The sequence below is a fragment of the Cetorhinus maximus genome, unplaced genomic scaffold (genome assembly GCF_964194155.1).
Source record: "Cetorhinus maximus unplaced genomic scaffold, sCetMax3.hap1.1 HAP1_SCAFFOLD_1788, whole genome shotgun sequence".
NCBI lineage: Eukaryota > Metazoa > Chordata > Chondrichthyes > Lamniformes > Cetorhinidae > Cetorhinus > Cetorhinus maximus.
The window spans coordinates 27,233-46,150 of NW_027597728.1; the positions used below are offsets into that span (position 1 = coordinate 27,233).

Consider the following 18,918-nt stretch of genomic DNA (forward strand, 5'->3'; position numbering starts at 1 on the left):
CCGTTACTGGGACTGGTTTTCAGTCCAGGTTTTATTGTGTTTAAATTCCCCGGTTGTTGTGCTGGGATTGGAACCTGTTTTTCAGATCATTATTCTGGGCATCTGGATTACTGTCCAGTCATTTACTGTCCAGTGTGTTACCCACAGCCAGAATAAATATCGAACTATCACTGGGGCTGCTGGAACCATTTGTTGTGGCTGTCACATCTTCCCAAGTCGCGGTGTTTCCCAGAGGGCTGTGATTTTCCGGAGGTTTCTGTGTGTGAGATGATCTCGGGGAAGTGGAGTGAGGGGGGGGGAATGGAGAATACATTGTTTTGTGTTTAACTGTATCTCTCCCCAAACACCACAGGACGGGAGCGGGACTCTGAGACGCAGTGGCTCCCTCGGTAAGATCAAGGATGTCCTGAAGCGCAGCAGCGAGATGCTGGTCAAGAAACTACAAGGAAATGGACCACCTGAGCCAAAAAATCCCAGGTAGGGGCCTCCGGAGAGCAGGGACTTCACTTGGCTGAGGGGGTTTCATCTCAGTCAGAAAAATAAAGGGGTCTCCACCTCGTTGAGAGAGGTGACAAGGACCTCACGACACTGGGACTGTAACCGCTACTCCCAGAGCCGGAGCGTCTCTCCCGGAGCCGAGGCGTCTCTCCCGGAGCCGGAGCATCTCTCCCGGAGCTGGAGCGTCTCTCCCGGAGCCGGAGCGTGTCTCCCGGAGCCGGAGCGTGTCTCCCGGAGCCGGAGCGTCTCTCCCGGAGCCGGAGCGTCTCTCCCGGAGACGGAGCGTCTCTCCCGGAGCCGGAGCGTCCCTCCCGGAGACGGAGCGTCTCTCCCGGAGACGGAGCGTCTCTCCCGGCCCCAGAGCGTCTCTCCCAGAGCCGGAGCGTCTCTCCCGGAGACGGAGCGTCTCTCCCGGAGACGGAGCGTCCCTCCCGGAGACGGAGCGTCCCTCCCGGAGACGGAGCGTCCCTCCCGGAGACGGAGCGTCCCTCCCGGAGACGGAGCGTCCCTCCCGGGGCCGGAGCGTCCCTCCCGGGGCCGGAGCGTCCCTCCCGGGGCCGGAGCGTCCCTCCCGGGGCCGGAGCGTCCCTCCCGGGGCCGGAGCGTCCCTCCCGGGGCCGGAGCGTCCCTCCCGGGGCCGGAGCGTCCCTCCCGGGGCCGGAGCGTCCCTCCCGGGGCCGGAGCGTCCCTCCCGGAGACGGAGCGTCTCTCCCGGCCCCGGATCCGGAGCGTCTCTCCCGGCCCCGGAGCGTCTCTCCCGGTCCCGGCCCCGGATCCGGAGCGTCTCTCCCGGCCCCGGATCCGGAGCGTCTCTCCCGGCCCCGGATCCGGAGCGTCTCTCCCGGCCCCGGATCCGGAGCGTCTCTCCCGGCCCCGGATCCGGAGCGTCTCTCCCGGCCCCGGATCCGGAGCGTCTCTCCCGGCCCCGGATCCGGAGCGTCTCTCCCGGCCCCGGATCCGGAGCGTCCCTCCCGGCCCCGGATCCGGAGCGTCTCTCCCGGCCCCGGCCCCGGAGCGTCTCTCCCGGCCCCGGAGCGTCTCTCCCGGCCCCGGCCCCGGAGCGTCTCTCCCGGCCCCGGCCCCGGCCCCGGAGCGTCTCTCCCGGCCCCGGATCCGGAGCGTCTCTCCCGGCCCCGGATCCGGAGCGTCTCTCCCGGCCCCGGATCCGGAGCGTCTCTCCCGGCCCCGGATCCGGAGCGTCTCTCCCGGCCCCGGATCCGGAGCGTCTCTCCCGGCCCCGGCCCCGGAGCGTCTCTCCCGGCCCCGTAGCGTCTCTCCCGGCCCCGGCCCCGGAGCGTCTCTCCCGGCCCCGGCCCCAGCCCCGGAGCGTCTCTCCCGGCCCCGGAGCGTCTCTCCCGGCCCCGGAGCGTCTCTCCTGACCCCGGAGCGTCTCTCCCGGCCCCGGATCCGGAGCGTCTCTCCCGGCCCCGGATCCGGAGCGTCTCTCCCGGCCCCGGCCCCGGAGCGTCTCTCCCGGCCCCGGAGCGTCTCTCCCGGCCCCGGCCCCGGAGCGTCTCTCCCGGCCCCGGCCCCGGCCCCGGAGCGTCTCTCCCGGCCCCGGAGCGTCTCTCCCGGCCCCGGCCCCGGAGCGTCTCTCCCGGCCCCGGCCCCGGCCCCGGAGCGTCTCTCCCGGCCCCGGAGCGTCTCTCCTGACCCCGGAGCGTCTCTCCCGGCCCCGGCCCCGGAGCGTCTCTCCTGACCCCGGAGCGTCTCTCCCGGCCCCGGCCCCGGAGCGTCTCTCCCGGCCCCGGAGCGTCTCTCCCGGCCCCGGCCCCGGAGCGTCTCTCCCGGCCCCGGCCCCGGCCCCGGAGCGTCTCTCCCGGCCCCGGAGCGTCTCTCCTGACCCCGGAGCGTCTCTCCCGGCCCCGGCCCCGGCCCCGGCCCCGGAGCGTCTCTCCTGACCCCGGAGCGTCTCTCCCGGCCCCGGAGCGTCTCTCCTGACCCCGGAGCGTCTCTCCCGGCCCCGGAGCGTCTCTCCCGGCCCCGGAGCGTCTCTCCCGGCCCCGGAGCGTCTCTCCTGACCCCGGAGCGTCTCTCCCGGCCCCGGAGCAGGAGGATGACTCTCTGACTCAGAGATTCGCTAGATTCTGGAAAGGTTCCATCAGATTGGAAAGTAGCAAATATAACCCCTCTATTCAAGAAGGGGGGGAGGCAGAAAACAGGAAACTATAGGCCAGTTAGCTTGATGCCTGTCATGGGGAAGTTATTAGAATCAATCAGTAAGGAGGTTATAGCTGGGCATGTAGAAGAGCTCAAGGCAATCAGGAAGAGTCAGCATGGTTTTGTGAAAGGAAGATCATGTTTAACCAATTTATTGGAGTTTTTTGAAGGAGTAAAATGTGCAGTGGTTAAAGGGGAGCCTGTAGATGTACTGCACTTGGATTTCCAGAAGGCATTTGATAAAGTGGCATATCAAAGGTTATTAAGGAAAATAAAAGTACACGGTGCAGGGGGTAACATATTGGCATTTGGCATGGCTAGAAGATTGGCTGGCTGGCAAAAAGCAGAGGGTATGCATAAATGGGTCTTTTTTGGATTTGTAGGATGTGACAAGTGGAGTCCCACAGGGGTCTGTGCTGAGGCCTCAACTTTTTATGATTTACCATCAATGACTTAGATGAGGGGAGCAAAGGCATGGTAGCTAAATTTGCAGATGATACTAAGATAAGTAGGAAGCAAAGGCATGGTAGCTAAATTTGCAGATGATGCAAAGATAAGTAGGAACGTTTGTTGTGAAGAGAACATGAGGTTGCAGATGGATATGGATAGGTTGAGTGAGTGGGCAAATATCTGGCAAATGGAGTTTAAAGTGGGAAAATATTCACTTTGGCAGGAAGAACAAAAAAGCAGAGTATTACTTAAATGGAGAACAGCTGCATAATTCTCAAGGTGCAGAGGGATCTAGGTGTTCTAGTACATGAGTCAAAGAAGTTAGTATGCAGGTACAGCAAGTAATTAAGAAGGCTAATGGAATGCTATCCTTTATTACCAGAGGGATTGAACATAAAAGTAAGGATGTTATGCTTCAATTATACAGGGCATTGGTGAGACTGCACCTCGAAAACTGTGTGCAGTTTTGCTCTCCTTATTTAAAAAAAGATGTAAATGCGTTGGAGGTGGTTCAGAGGAGGTTTACTAGATTGATACCTGGAATGAGTGGGCTGTCTTATGAGGAAAGGTTCTGAGACTGAGCATCCCTCTCTCCGAGACTGAGCCTCTCTCCCTCTCTCCGAGACTGAGCCTCTCTCCCTCTCTCCGAGACTGAGCCTCTCTCCCTCTCTCCGAGACTGAGCCTCTCTCCCTCTCTCCGAGACTGAGCCTCTCTCCCTCTCTCCGAGACTGAGCCTCTCTCCCTCTCTCCGAGACTGAGCCTCTCTCCCTCTCTCCGAGACTGAGCCACTCTCCCTCTCTCCGAGACTGAGCCTCTCTCCCTCTCTCCGAGACTGAGCCTCTCTCCCTCTCTCCGAGACTGAGCCTCTCTCCCTCTCTCCGAGACTGAGCCTCTCTCCCTCTCTCCGAGACTGAGCCTCTCTCCCTCTCTCCGAGACTGAGCCTCTCTCCCTCTCTCCGAGACAGCCTCTCTCCCTCTCTCCGAGACTGAGCCTCTCTCCCTCTCTCCGAGACTGAGCCTCTCTCCCTCTCTCCGAGACTGAGCCTCTCTCCCTCTCTCCGAGACTGAGCCACTCTCCCTCTCTCCGAGACTGAGCCTCTCTCCCTCTCTCCGAGACTGAGCCACTCTCCCTCTCTCCGAGACTGAGCCTCTCTCCCTCTCTCCGAGACTGAGCCTCTCTCCCTCTCTCCGAGACTGAGCCTCTCTCCCTCTCTCCGAGACTGAGCCTCTCTCCCTCTCTCCGAGACTGAGCCTCTCTCCCTCTCTCCGAGACTGAGCCTCTCTCCCTCTCTCCGAGACTGAGCCTCTCTCCCTCTCTCTCTCCCTCTTTCCCTCTCTCCCCCCCTCTCTCTCCCCCCCCTCTCTCTCTCTCACTCTGAGACTTAGCGTCTCTCTCCCTGAGGGTGAATGTTAGCATTTGAGGTGGAGCTTTACTCTCTCAAGGGGACAGTTACTCTGATAATATGAATGCTAGTCTTGGAGTGTTACTCTTTCTCTCTCAGGGTGAATGTTACTCGGAGTGTGTATTTCTTTTTGAGGACGCCCATTATTTTCTTCCTCTTTCAGCATGAAAAGGGCATCCTCCCTGAATTACCTCAATCGGACCAGCGATGAACCGTTCCAGGTGAGGGCAATCGAACACACTAACCTGCGCAGGCCTGAACGCAAGTCAGTCAGACACACTGACCTGCGCAGGCCTGAACGCAAGTCAGTCAGACACACTAACCTGCGCAGGCCTGAACGCAAGTCAGTCAGACACACTGACCTGCGCAGGCCTGAACGCAAGTCAGCCAGACACACTGACCCGCACAGGACTGAACGCAAGTCAGTCAGACACACTGACCCGCACAGGCTTGAACGCAAGTCAGTCAGACACACAGACCTGCACAGGACTGAATGTGAGTCAGCCAGACACACTGACCTGCACAGGACTGAACGCGAGTCAGTCAGACACACTGACCCGCACAGGACTGAACGCTAGTCAGTCAGACACACTGACCCGCACAGGACTGAACACAAGTCAGTCAGACACACTGACCCGCACAGGACTGAACACAAGTCAGTCAGACACACTGACCCGCACAGGACTGAACACAAGTCAGTCAGACACACTGACCCGCACAGGACTGAACGCTAGTCAGTCAGACACACTGACCCGCACAGGACTGAACGCTAGTCAGTCAGACACACAGACCCGCACAGGACTGAACGCAAGTCAGTCAGACACACTGACCTGCACGGGACTGAACGCAAGTCAGTCAGACACACTGACCTGCACAGGACTGAACGCAAGTCAGTCAGACACACTGACCCGCACAGGACTGAACGCTAGTCAGTCAGACACACTGACCCGCACAGGACTGAACGCTAGTCAGTCAGACGCACAGACCCGCACAGGACTGAACGCTAGTCAGTCAGACACACAGACCCGCACAGGACTGAACGCCAGTCAGTCAGACACACTGACCCGCACAGGCCTGAACGCTAGTCAGTCAGACACACAGACCCGCACAGGACTGAACGCTGGTCAGTCAGACACACTGACCCGCACAGGACTGAACGCTAGTCAGTCAGACACACTGACCTGCACAGGACTGAGCGCTAGTCAGTCAGACACACTGACCCGCACAGGACTGAACACAAGTCAGTCAGACACACTGACCCGCACAGGACTGAACGCTAGTCAGTCAGACACACTGACCCGCACAGGACTGAACGCTAGTCAGTCAGACACACAGACCCGCACAGGACTGAACGCTAGTCAGTCAGACACACTGACCCGCACAGGACTGAACGCAAGTCAGTCAGACACACTGACCTGCACAGGACTGAACGCTAGTCAGTCAGACACACTGACCTCCACAGGACTCAAGGTGAGTCAATCAGACACACTGACCTGCACAGGACTGAACGCAAGTCAGTCAGACACACTGACCCGCACAGGACTGAACGCTAGTCAGTCAGACACACAGACCCGCACAGGACTGAACGCTAGTCAGTCAGACACACTGACCTGCACAGGACTGAACGCAAGTCAGTCAGACACACTGACCTGCACGGGACTGAACGCTAGTCAGTCAGACACACTGACCTCCACAGGACTCAAGGTGAGTCAATCAGACACACTGACCTGCACAGGACTGAACACAAGTCAGTCAGACACACTGACCCGCACAGGACTGAACGCTAGTCAGTCAGACACACAGACCCGCACAGGACTGAACGCAAGTCAGTCAGACACACTGACCTGCACGGGACTGAACGCAAGTCAGTCAGTCACATTGACCTGCACGGGACTGAACGCAAGTCAGTCAGACACATTGACCTGCACGGGACTGAACGCAAGTCAGTCAGACACACTGACCTCCACAGGACTCAAGGTGAGTCAATCAGACACACTGACCTGCACGGGACTGAACGCAAGTCAGTCAGACACACTGACCTGCACGGGACTGAACGCAAGTCAGTCAGACACACTGACCTGCACAGGACTGAACACAAGTCAGTCAGACACACTGACCTGCACAGGACTCAATGTCAGTCAGTCAGACACACTGATCTGCACAGGACTCAATGTGAGTCAATCAGACACACTGACCTGCACAGGACTGAATGTGAGTCAGTCAAACACACTGACCTGCACAGGACTGAATTTGAGTCAGTCAGACACACTGACCTGCACGGGACTGAACGCAAGTCAGTCAGACACACTGACCTGCACGGGACTGAACGCAAGTCAGTCAGACACACTGACCTGCACGGGACTGAACGCAAGTCAGTCAGTCACATTGACCTGCACGGGACTGAACGCTAGTCAGTCAGACACACTGACCTCCACAGGACTCAAGGTGAGTCTATCAGACACACTGACCTGCACGGGACTGAACGCAAGTCAGTCAGACACACTGACCTGCACAGGACTGAACTCAAGTCAGTCAGACACACTGACCTGCATGGAACTGAACGCAAGTCAGTCAGACACACTGACCTGCACGGGACTGAACGCAAGTCAGTCAGTCACATTGACCTGCACACGACTGAACGCAAGTCAGTCAGACACATTGACCTGCACGGGACTGAACGCAAGTCAGTCAGACACACTGACCTCCACAGGACTCAAGGTGAGTCAATCAGACACACTGACCTGCACGGGACTGAACGCAAGTCAGTCAGACACATTGACCTGCACGGGACTGAACGCAAGTCAGTCAGACACACTGACCTGCACGGGACTGAACGCAAGTCAGTCAGACACACTGACCTGCACGGGACTGAACACAAGTCAGTCAGACACACTGACCTGCACGGGACTGAACGCAAGTCAGTCAGTCACATTGACCTGCACACGACGGAACGCAAGTCAGTCAGACACATTGACCTGCACGGGATTGAACGCAAGTCAGTCAGACACACTGACCTCCACAGGACTCAAGGTGAGTCAATCAGACACACTGACCTGCACGGGACTGAACGCAAGTCAGTCAGACACACTGACCTGCACGGGACTGAACGCAAGTCAGTCAGACACACTGACCTGCACGGGACTGAACGCAAGTCAGTCAGTCACATTGGCCTGCACACGACTGAACGCAAGTCAGTCAGACACATTGACCTGCACGGGACTGAACGCAAGTCAGTCAGACACATTGACCTCCACAGGACTCAAGGTGAGTCAATCAGACACACTGACCTGCACGGGACTGAACGCAAGTCAGTCAGACACACTGACCTGCACAGGACTGAACGCAAGTCAGTCAGACACATTGACCTGCACACGACTGAACGCAAATCAGTCAGACACATTGACCTGCACGGGACTGAACGCAAGTCAGTCAGACACACTGACCTCCACAGGACTCAAGGTGAGTCAATCAGACACACTGACCTGCACGGGACTGAACGCAAGTCAATCAGACACACTGACCTGCACAGGACTGAACGCTAGTCAGTCAGACACACTGACCCGCACGGGACTGAACGCTAGTCAGTCAGACACACTGACCCGCACAGGACTGAACGCTAGTCAGTCAGACACACAGACCCGCACAGGACTGAACGCAAGTCAGTCAGACACACTGACCTGCACGGGACTGAACGCAAGTCAGTCAGACACACTGACCTGCACAGGACTGAACGCAAGTCAGTCAGACACACTGACCCGCACAGGACTGAACGCTAGTCAGTCAGACACACTGACCCGCACAGGACTGAACGCTAGTCAGTCAGACACACTGACCCGCACAGGACTGAACGCTAGTCAGTCAGACACACTGACCCGCACAGGACTGAACGCTAGTCAGTCAGACACACAGACCCGCACAGGACTGAACGCTAGTCAGTCAGACACACTGACCCGCACAGGACTGAACGCAAGTCAGTCAGACACACTGACCTGCACAGGACTGAACGCTAGTCAGTCAGACACACTGACCTCCACAGGACTCAAGGTGAGTCAATCAGACACACTGACCTGCACAGGACTGAACACAAGTCAGTCAGACACACTGACCCGCACAGCACTGAACGCTAGTCAGTCAGACACACAGACCCGCACAGGACTGAACGCAAGTCAGTCAGACACACTGACCTGCACGGGACTGAACGCCAGTCAGTCAGTCACATTGACCTGCACGGGACTGAACGCAAGTCAGTCAGACACATTGACCTGCACGGGACTGAACGCAAGTCAGTCAGACACACTGACCTCTACAGGACTCAAGGTGAGTCAATCAGACACACTGACCTGCACGGGACTGAACGCAAGTCAGTCAGACACGCTGACCTGCACGGGACTGAACGCAAGTCAGTCAGACACACTGACCTGCACAGGACTGAACACAAGTCAGTCAGACACACTGACCTGCACAGGACTCAATGTCAGTCAGTCAGACACACTGATCTGCACAGGACTCAATGTGAGTCAATCAGACACACTGACCTGCACAGGACTGAATGTGAGTCAGTCAAACACACTGACCTGCACAGGACTGAATTTGAGTCAGTCAGACACACTGACCTGCACGGGACTGAACGCAAGTCAGTCAGACACACTGACCTGCACGGGACTGAACGCAAGTCAGTCAGACACACTGACCTGCACGGGACTGAACGCAAGTCAGTCAGTCACATTGACCTGCACGGGACTGAACGCAAGTCAGTCAGACACACTGACCTCCACAGGACTCAAGGTGAGTCTATCAGACACACTGACCTGCACGGGACTGAACGCAAGTCAGTCAGACACACTGACCTGCACAGGACTGAACTCAAGTCAGTCAGACACACTGACCTGCACGGAACTGAACGCAAGTCAGTCAGACACACTGACCTGCACGGGACTGAACGCAAGTCAGTCAGTCACATTGACCTGCACACGACTGAACGCAAGTCAGTCAGACACATTGACCTGCACGGGACTGAACGCAAATCAGTCAGACACATTGGCCTGCACGGGACTGAACGCAAGTCAGTCAGACACACTGACCTCCACAGGACTCAAGGTGAGTCAATCAGACACACTGACCTGCACGGGACTGAACGCAAGTCAGTCAGACACACTGACCTGCACAGGACTGAACGCTAGTCAGTCAGACACACTGACCCGCACAGGACTGAACACAAGTCAGTCAGACACACTGACCTGCACGGGACTGAACGCAAGTCAGTCAGTCACATTGACCTGCACGGGACTGAACGCAAGTCAGTCAGACACATTGACCTGCACGGGACTGAACGCAAGTCAGTCAGACACACTGACCTCCACAGGACTCAAGGTGAGTCAATCAGACACACTGACCTGCACGGGACTGAACGCAAGTCAGTCAGACACACTGACCTCCACAGGACTCAAGGTGAATCAATCAGACACACTGACCTGCACGGGACTGAACGCAAGTCAGTCAGACACACTGACCTGCACGGGACTGAACGCTAGTCAGTCAGACACACTGACCTCCACAGGACTCAAGGTGAGTCAATCAGACACACTGACCTGCACAGGACTGAACACAAGTCAGTCAGACACACTGACCCGCACAGTACTGAACGCTAGTCAGTCAGACACACAGACCCGCACAGGACTGAACGCAAGTCAGTCAGACACACTGACATGCACGGGACTGAACGCAAGTCGCTCAGTCACATTGACCTGCACGGGACTGAACGCAAGTCAATCAGACACACTGACCTGCACACGACTGAACGCAAATCAGTCAGACACATTGACCTGCACGGGACTGAACGCAAGTCAGTCAGACACACTGACCTGCACGGGACTGAACGCTAGTCAGTCAGACACACTGACCTCCACAGGACTCAAGGTGAGTCAATCAGACACACTGACCTGCACAGGACTGAACGCTAGTCAGTCAGACACACAGACCCGCACAGGACTGAACGCAAGTCAGTCAGACACACTGACCTGCACGGGACTGAACGCAAGTCAGTCAGTCACATTGACCTGCACGGGACTGAACGCAAGTCAGTCAGACACATTGACCTGCACAGGACTGAACGCAAGTCAGTCAGACACACTGACCTCCACAGGACTCAAGGTGAGTCAATCAGACACACTGACCTGCACGGGACTGAACGCAAGTCAGTCAGACACACTGACCTGAACGCAAGTCAGTCAGACACACTGACCTGCACAGGACTGAACACAAGTCAGTCAGACACACTGACCTGCACAGGATTCAATTTGAGTCAATCAGACACACTGACCTGCACAGGACTGAATGTGAGTCAGTCAGACACACTGACCTGCACGGGACTGAACGCAAGTCAGTCAGACAGACTGACCTCCACAGGACTCAAGGTGAGTTAATCAGACACACTGACCTGCACGGGACTGAACGCCAGTCAGTCAGACACACTGACCTGCACGGGACTGAACGCAAGTCAGTCAGTCACATTGACCTGCACACGACTGAACGCAAGTCAGTCAGACACACTGACCTGCACGGGACTGAACGCAAGTCAGTCAGACATGCTGACCTGCACGGGACTGAACGCAAATCAGTCAGTCACATTGACCTGCACACGACTGAACGCAAGTCAGTCAGACACATTGACCTGCACGGGACTGAACGCAAATCAGTCAGACACACTGACCTCCACAGGACTCAAGGTGAGTCAATCAGACACACTGACCTGCACGGGACTGAACGCAAGTCAGTCAGACACACTGACCTGCACGGGACTGAACGCAAGTCAGTCAGACACACTGACCTGCACAAGACTGAACGCAAGTCAGTCAGACACATTGACTAACACAGGACTGAACACAAGTCAGTCAGACACACTGACCTGCACAGGACTCAATGTCAGTCAGTCAGACACACTGACCTGCACAGGACTGAATGTGAGTCAGTCAGACACACTGACCTGCACAGGACTGAATTTGAGTCAATCAGACACACTGACCTGCACGGGACTGAACGCAAGTCAGTCAGACACACTGACCTCCACAGTACTCAAGGTGAGTCAATCAGACACACTGACCTGCACGGGACTGAACGCAAGTCAATCAGACACACTGATCTGCACAGGACTGAACGCAAGTCAGTCAGACACACTGACCTGCACGGGACTGAACACAAGTCAGTCAGACACACTGACCTGCACGGGACTGAACGCAAGTCAGTCAGACACACTGACCTGCACGGGACTGAACGCAAGTCAGTCAGTCACATTGACCTGCACACGACTGAACGCAAGTCAGTCAGACACATTGACCTGCACGGGACTGAACGCAACTCAGTCAGACACATTGACCACCACAGGACTCAAGGTGAGTCAATCAGACACACTGACCTGCACGGGACTGAACACAAGTCAGTCAGACACACTGACCCGCACAGGACTGAACGCAAGTCAGTCAGACACATTGACCTGCACACGACTGAACGCAAATCAGTCAGACACATTGACCTGCACGGGACTGAACGCAAGTCAGTCAGACACACTGACCTCCACAGGACTCAAGGTGAGTCAATCAGACACACTGACCTGCACGGGACTGAACGCAAGTCAGTCAGACACACTGACCTGCACAGGACTGAACGCTAGTCAGTCAGACACACTGACCCGCACAGGACTGAACACAAGTCAGTCAGACACACTGACCTGCACGGGACTGAACGCAAGTCAGTCAGTCACATTGACCTGCACGGGACTGAACGCAAGTCAGTCAGACACATTGACCTGCACGGGACTGAACGCAAGTCAGTCAGACACACTGACCTCCACAGGACTCAAGGTGAGTCAATCAGACACACTGACCTGCACGGGACTGAACGCAAGTCAGTCAGACACACTGACCTCCACAGGACTCAAGGTGAATCAATCAGACACACTGACCTGCACGGGACTGAACGCAAGTCAGTCAGACACACTGACCTGCACGGGACTGAACGCTAGTCAGTCAGACACACTGACCTCCACAGGACTCAAGGTGAGTCAATCAGACACACTGACCTGCACAGGACTGAACACAAGTCAGTCAGACACACTGACCCGCACAGTACTGAACGCTAGTCAGTCAGACACACAGACCCGCACAGGACTGAACGCAAGTCAGTCAGACACACTGACATGCACGGGACTGAACGCAAGTCGCTCAGTCACATTGACCTGCACGGGACTGAACGCAAGTCAATCAGACACACTGACCTGCACACGACTGAACGCAAATCAGTCAGACACATTGACCTGCACGGGACTGAACGCAAGTCAGTCAGACACACTGACCTGCACGGGACTGAACGCTAGTCAGTCAGACACACTGACCTCCACAGGACTCAAGGTGAGTCAATCAGACACACTGACCTGCACAGGACTGAACGCTAGTCAGTCAGACACACAGACCCGCACAGGACTGAACGCAAGTCAGTCAGACACACTGACCTGCACGGGACTGAACGCAAGTCAGTCAGTCACATTGACCTGCACGGGACTGAACGCAAGTCAGTCAGACACATTGACCTGCACAGGACTGAACGCAAGTCAGTCAGACACACTGACCTCCACAGGACTCAAGGTGAGTCAATCAGACACACTGACCTGCACGGGACTGAACGCAAGTCAGTCAGACACACTGACCTGAACGCAAGTCAGTCAGACACACTGACCTGCACAGGACTGAACACAAGTCAGTCAGACACACTGACCTGCACAGGATTCAATTTGAGTCAATCAGACACACTGACCTGCACAGGACTGAATGTGAGTCAGTCAGACACACTGACCTGCACGGGACTGAACGCAAGTCAGTCAGACAGACTGACCTCCACAGGACTCAAGGTGAGTCAATCAGACACACTGACCTGCACGGGACTGAACGCCAGTCAGTCAGACACACTGACCTGCACGGGACTGAACGCAAGTCAGTCAGTCACATTGACCTGCACACGACTGAACGCAAGTCAGTCAGACACACTGACCTGCACGGGACTGAACGCAAGTCAGTCAGACATGCTGACCTGCACGGGACTGAACGCAAATCAGTCAGTCACATTGACCTGCACACGACTGAACGCAAGTCAGTCAGACACATTGACCTGCACGGGACTGAACGCAAGTCAGTCAGACACACTGACCTGCACGGGACTGAACGCAAGTCAGTCAGACACACTGACCTGCACAAGACTGAACGCAAGTCAGTCAGACACATTGACTAACACAGGACTGAACACAAGTCAGTCAGACACACTGACCTGCACAGGACTCAATGTCAGTCAGTCAGACACACTGACCTGCACAGGACTGAATGTGAGTCAGTCAGACACACTGACCTGCACAGGACTGAATTTGAGTCAATCAGACACACTGACCTGCACGGGACTGAACGCAAGTCAGTCAGACACACTGACCTCCACAGTACTCAAGGTGAGTCAATCAGACACACTGACCTGCACGGGACTGAACGCAAGTCAATCAGACACACTGATCTGCACAGGACTGAACGCAAGTCAGTCAGACACACTGACCTGCACGGGACTGAACACAAGTCAGTCAGACACACTGACCTGCACGGGACTGAACGCAAGTCAGTCAGACACACTGACCTGCACGGGACTGAACGCAAGTCAGTCAGTCACATTGACCTGCACACGACTGAACGCAAGTCAGTCAGACACATTGACCTGCACGGGACTGAACGCAACTCAGTCAGACACATTGACCACCACAGGACTCAAGGTGAGTCAATCAGACACACTGACCTGCACGGGACTGAACACAAGTCAGTCAGACACACTGACCTGCACAGGACTGAACGCAAGTCAGTCAGACACATTGACCTGCACACGACTGAACGCAAATCAGTCAGACACATTGACCTGCACGGGACTGAACGCAAGTCAGTCAGACACACTGACCTCCACAGGACTCACGGTGAGTCAATCAGACACACTGACCTGCACGGGACTGAACGCAAGTCAGTCAGACACACTGACCTGCACAGGACTGAACGCTAGTCAGTCAGACACACTGACCCGCACAGGATTGAACACAAGTCAGTCAGACACACTGACCCGCCCAGGACTGAACGCTAGTCAGTCAGACACACTGACCTGCACGGGACTGAACGCTAGTCAGTCAGACACACTGACCTCCACAGGACTCAAGGTGAGTCAATCAGACACACTGACCTGCACGGGACTGAACGCAAGTCAGTCAGACACACTGACCTGAACGCAAGTCAGTCAGACACACTGACCTGCACAGGACTGAACACAAGTCAGTCAGACACACTGACCTGCACAGGATTCAATTTGAGTCAATCAGACACACTGACCTGCACAGGACTGAATGTGAGTCAGTCAGACACACTGACCTGCACGGGACTGAACGCAAGTCAGTCAGACAGACTGACCTCCACAGGACTCAAGGTGAGTCAATCAGACACACTGACCTGCACGGGACTGAACGCCAGTCAGTCAGACACACTGACCTGCACGGGACTGAACGCAAGTCAGTCAGTCACATTGACCTGCACACGACTGAACGCAAGTCAGTCAGACACACTGACCTGCACGGGACTGAACGCAAGTCAGTCAGACATGCTGACCTGCACGGGACTGAACGCAAATCAGTCAGTCACATTGACCTGCACACGACTGAACGCAAGTCAGTCAGACACATTGACCTGCACGGGACTGAACGCAAATCAGTCAGACACACTGACCTCCACAGGACTCAAGGTGAGTCAATCAGACACACTGACCTGCACGGGACTGAACGCAAGTCAGTCAGACACACTGACCTGCACGGGACTGAACGCAAGTCAGTCAGACACACTGACCTGCACAAGACTGAACGCAAGTCAGTCAGACACATTGACTAACACAGGACTGAACACAAGTCAGTCAGACACACTGACCTGCACAGGACTCAATGTCAGTCAGTCAGACACACTGACCTGCACAGGACTGAATGTGAGTCAGTCAGACACACTGACCTGCACAGGACTGAATTTGAGTCAATCAGACACACTGACCTGCACGGGACTGAATGCAAGTCAGTCAGACACACTGACCTGCACGGGACTGAACGCAAGTCAATCAGACACACTGACCTGCATGGGACTGAACGCAAGTCAGTCAGTCACATTGACCTGCACATGACTCAACGCAAATCAGTCAGACACATTGACCTGCACAGGACTGAACGCAAGTCAGTCAGACACACTGACCTCCACAGTACTCAAGGTGAGTCAATCAGACACACTGACCTGCACGGGACTGAACGCAAGTCAATCAGACACACTGATCTGCACAGGACTGAACGCAAGTCAGTCAGACACACTGACCTGCACGGGACTGAACACAAGTCAGTCAGACACACTGACCTGCACGGGACTGAACGCAAGTCAGTCAGACACACTGACCTGCACGGGACTGAACACAAGTCAGTCAGTCACATTGACCTGCACACGACTGAACGCAAGTCAGTCAGACACATTGACCTGCACGGGACTGAACGCAACTCAGTCAGACACATTGACCACCACAGGACTCAAGGTGAGTCAATCAGACACACTGACCTGCACGGGACTGAACACAAGTCAGTCAGACACACTGACCTGCACAGGACTGAACGCAAGTCAGTCAGACACATTGACCTGCACACGACTGAACGCAAATCAGTCAGACACATTGACCTGCACGGGACTGAACGCAAGTCAGTCAGACACACTGACCTCCACAGGACTCAAGGTGAGTCAATCAGACACACTGACCTGCACGGGACTGAACGCAAGTCAGTCAGACACACTGACCTGCACAGGACTGAACGCTAGTCAGTCAGACACACTGACCCGCACAGGATTGAACACAAGTCAGTCAGACACACTGACCCGCCCAGGACTGAACGCTAGTCAGTCAGACACACTGACCTGCACGGGACTGAACGCTAGTCAGTCAGACACACTGACCTCCACAGGACTCAAGGTGAGTCAATCAGACACACTGACCTGCACGGGACTGAACGCAAGTCAGTCAGACACACTGACCTGCACGGGACTGAACGCAAGTCAGTCAGACACACTGACCTGCACGGGACTGAACGCAAGTCAGTAAGACACACTGACCTGCACGGGACTGAACGCAAGTCAGTCAGACGCACTGACCTGCACGGGACTGAACGCAAGTCAGTCAGACACACTGACCTGCACGGGACTGAACGCAAGTCAGTCAGTCACACCGCAGAACTGAACGCGAGTCAGCCAGATACATACTCATACTCAGCTTTACTCATGCATGCTTTTGTGCACTCAGTAAGATCTGTGCACATTCACACCCTCTCTCACACTCAGACACACACACACAGTCATGCACAGTCTCCCAGTCTCACTCTGTCACCCACTCATGCACACCATCACCAATTTCACTCATGCACGCACACCCTTGTGCACACTCTCACTCTATCCCTCCTCTGCGCACACGTTTGTTCACTATCTCACCCGGCACTCGTGCAAACACACATGCACATTCTCAAACTCTCACAACACACACACCCTCATGCAACCTCTCACCCTCTCTCATTCGCAACCTCTCACCCTCTCTCATTCGCAACCTCTCACCCTCTCTCATTCGCAACCTCTCACCCTCTCTCATTCGCAACCTCTCACCCTCTCTCATTCGCAACCTCTCACCCTCTCTCATTCGCAACCTCTCACCCTCTCTCATTCGCATGCATGCACACACACTCATTCATGTACACACACCATCTGACACTGATACTTGTGCACACATTCACCTCTCTCTCACGCTCGTGCACACTCTCACCCTCCATCACTCAGATACTTGTGCACACTCTTGTCCTCTCTCACCCTCCCTCTCACACTCACCCTCTCTCATGCTCACGCCCTCTCCCTCCCTCACGCCCTCTCCCTCAATCTCTCCCTTTCCCTCTCTCGCTCCTTCTCTCTCACTCCCTCTCCCTCACTCCCACCCTCTCTCTCACTCACCCCCTCTCGCTCCCTCATTCACACCCCCTCCCTCGCCCGTGTCCCCTCCCTCGCCCGTGCCCCCTCCCCCTCCCTCTCCCTGGCCCCCTCCCCCTCCCTCTCCCTGGCCCGTGCCCCCTCCCTGGCCCGCGCCCCCTCCCCCTCACCCCGATGTTGTCATGGCTCCTGAGTGGAGATCACTAATCTGTGTGCTTGGCCTGGTTTTGTTCTAGGGATCTCGGAGTAACTTGGTGGAGTCCAGGGGTTTGAGTGCCAGTAATGTGGACCTATCGCATCATTCGTCTCTCCTGGAGCAGAACTAGAGGGAGTAAGGAGTCCCTGATCCTCACAGCCAGGGGCTTGGAGTCAGGCACTTACTGCAGCCTTCTCTTCCCAATAATCATAAAATTCTACCCTGTACAGTTCATGTAAATACTCCAGAGCAGTGTCTGTCAGGATGTGCAGATATCTCACCTCGTGTACAGTCCACATGCCCTGCCCTGGATCCCCACCACCTGCTGCTTCTCCAGTCAAACACAGCTTCACTCTCATTCACATCTCAGTCAGTGTGCTTCTCTTACCAGAGGTGAACTGACAGTGCTCAGCAGTGACAGAAGTAGCTTCAGCTGCCTGTACACCAGCTCCCTCTGCTTGTACTGCCAACAGCCTGTCCCCCAGCTCCCTCCGCCTGTACTGCCAACAGCTTGTACCCCCAGCTCCCTATGCCTGTACTGCCAATAGCTTGTACCCCCAGCTCCCTCCGCCTGTACTGCCAACAGCCTGTACCCAGCTCCCTATGCCTGTACTGTCAGCAGTCTGTACCCCGCCCCAGCTCCCTGTGCCTGTACTGTTAACAGTCTGTACCTCCAGCTCCCTCTGCCTGCACTGTCAGCAGTCTGAACCCCAGCAACCTCTGCCTGTACTGGCAGCAGTCTGTACCCCACCCTCCCCTGCTCCCTCTGCCTGTACTGTCATTAGTCTCTACCACCCCTCATCCCCATTCCCTAACTTTGTCCCATCCATCGTCTGTTCCCCACCTCCCTGCACCACCCCAGCTCCCTCTGCCCAGTGGGCCATTCTGTTTCAAATTCCCCTGTCACGGTGAGGGAGTCTGTTTCAAATTCCCCTGTCACGGTGAGGGAGTCTGTTTCAAATTCCCCTGTCACGGTGAGGGAGTCTGTTTCAAATTCCCCTGTCACGGTGAGGGAGTCTGTTTCAAATTCCCCTGTCACGGTGAGGGAGTCTGTTTCAAATTCCCCTGTCACGGTGAGGGAGTCTGTTTCAAATTCCCCTGTCACGGTGAGGGAGTCTGTTTCAAATTCCCCTGGCACAGTGAAGGAGTCTGTTTCGAATTCCCCTG

The 18,918-nt window shown here is 55.8% G+C and overlaps 1 long non-coding RNA gene across 1 annotated transcript; it reads left to right on the forward strand.

The window, feature by feature from the left end:
- Positions 1 to 354: 354 nt before the first annotated feature.
- On the forward strand, positions 355 to 18,390 carry LOC144676652 (uncharacterized). The gene is made up of 3 exons (XR_013575389.1): positions 355 to 477; positions 4,676 to 4,733; positions 17,792 to 18,390. It is a non-coding gene; the product is annotated as an uncharacterized LOC144676652 (long non-coding RNA).
- The last annotated feature ends 528 nt before the right edge of the window (positions 18,391 to 18,918 follow it).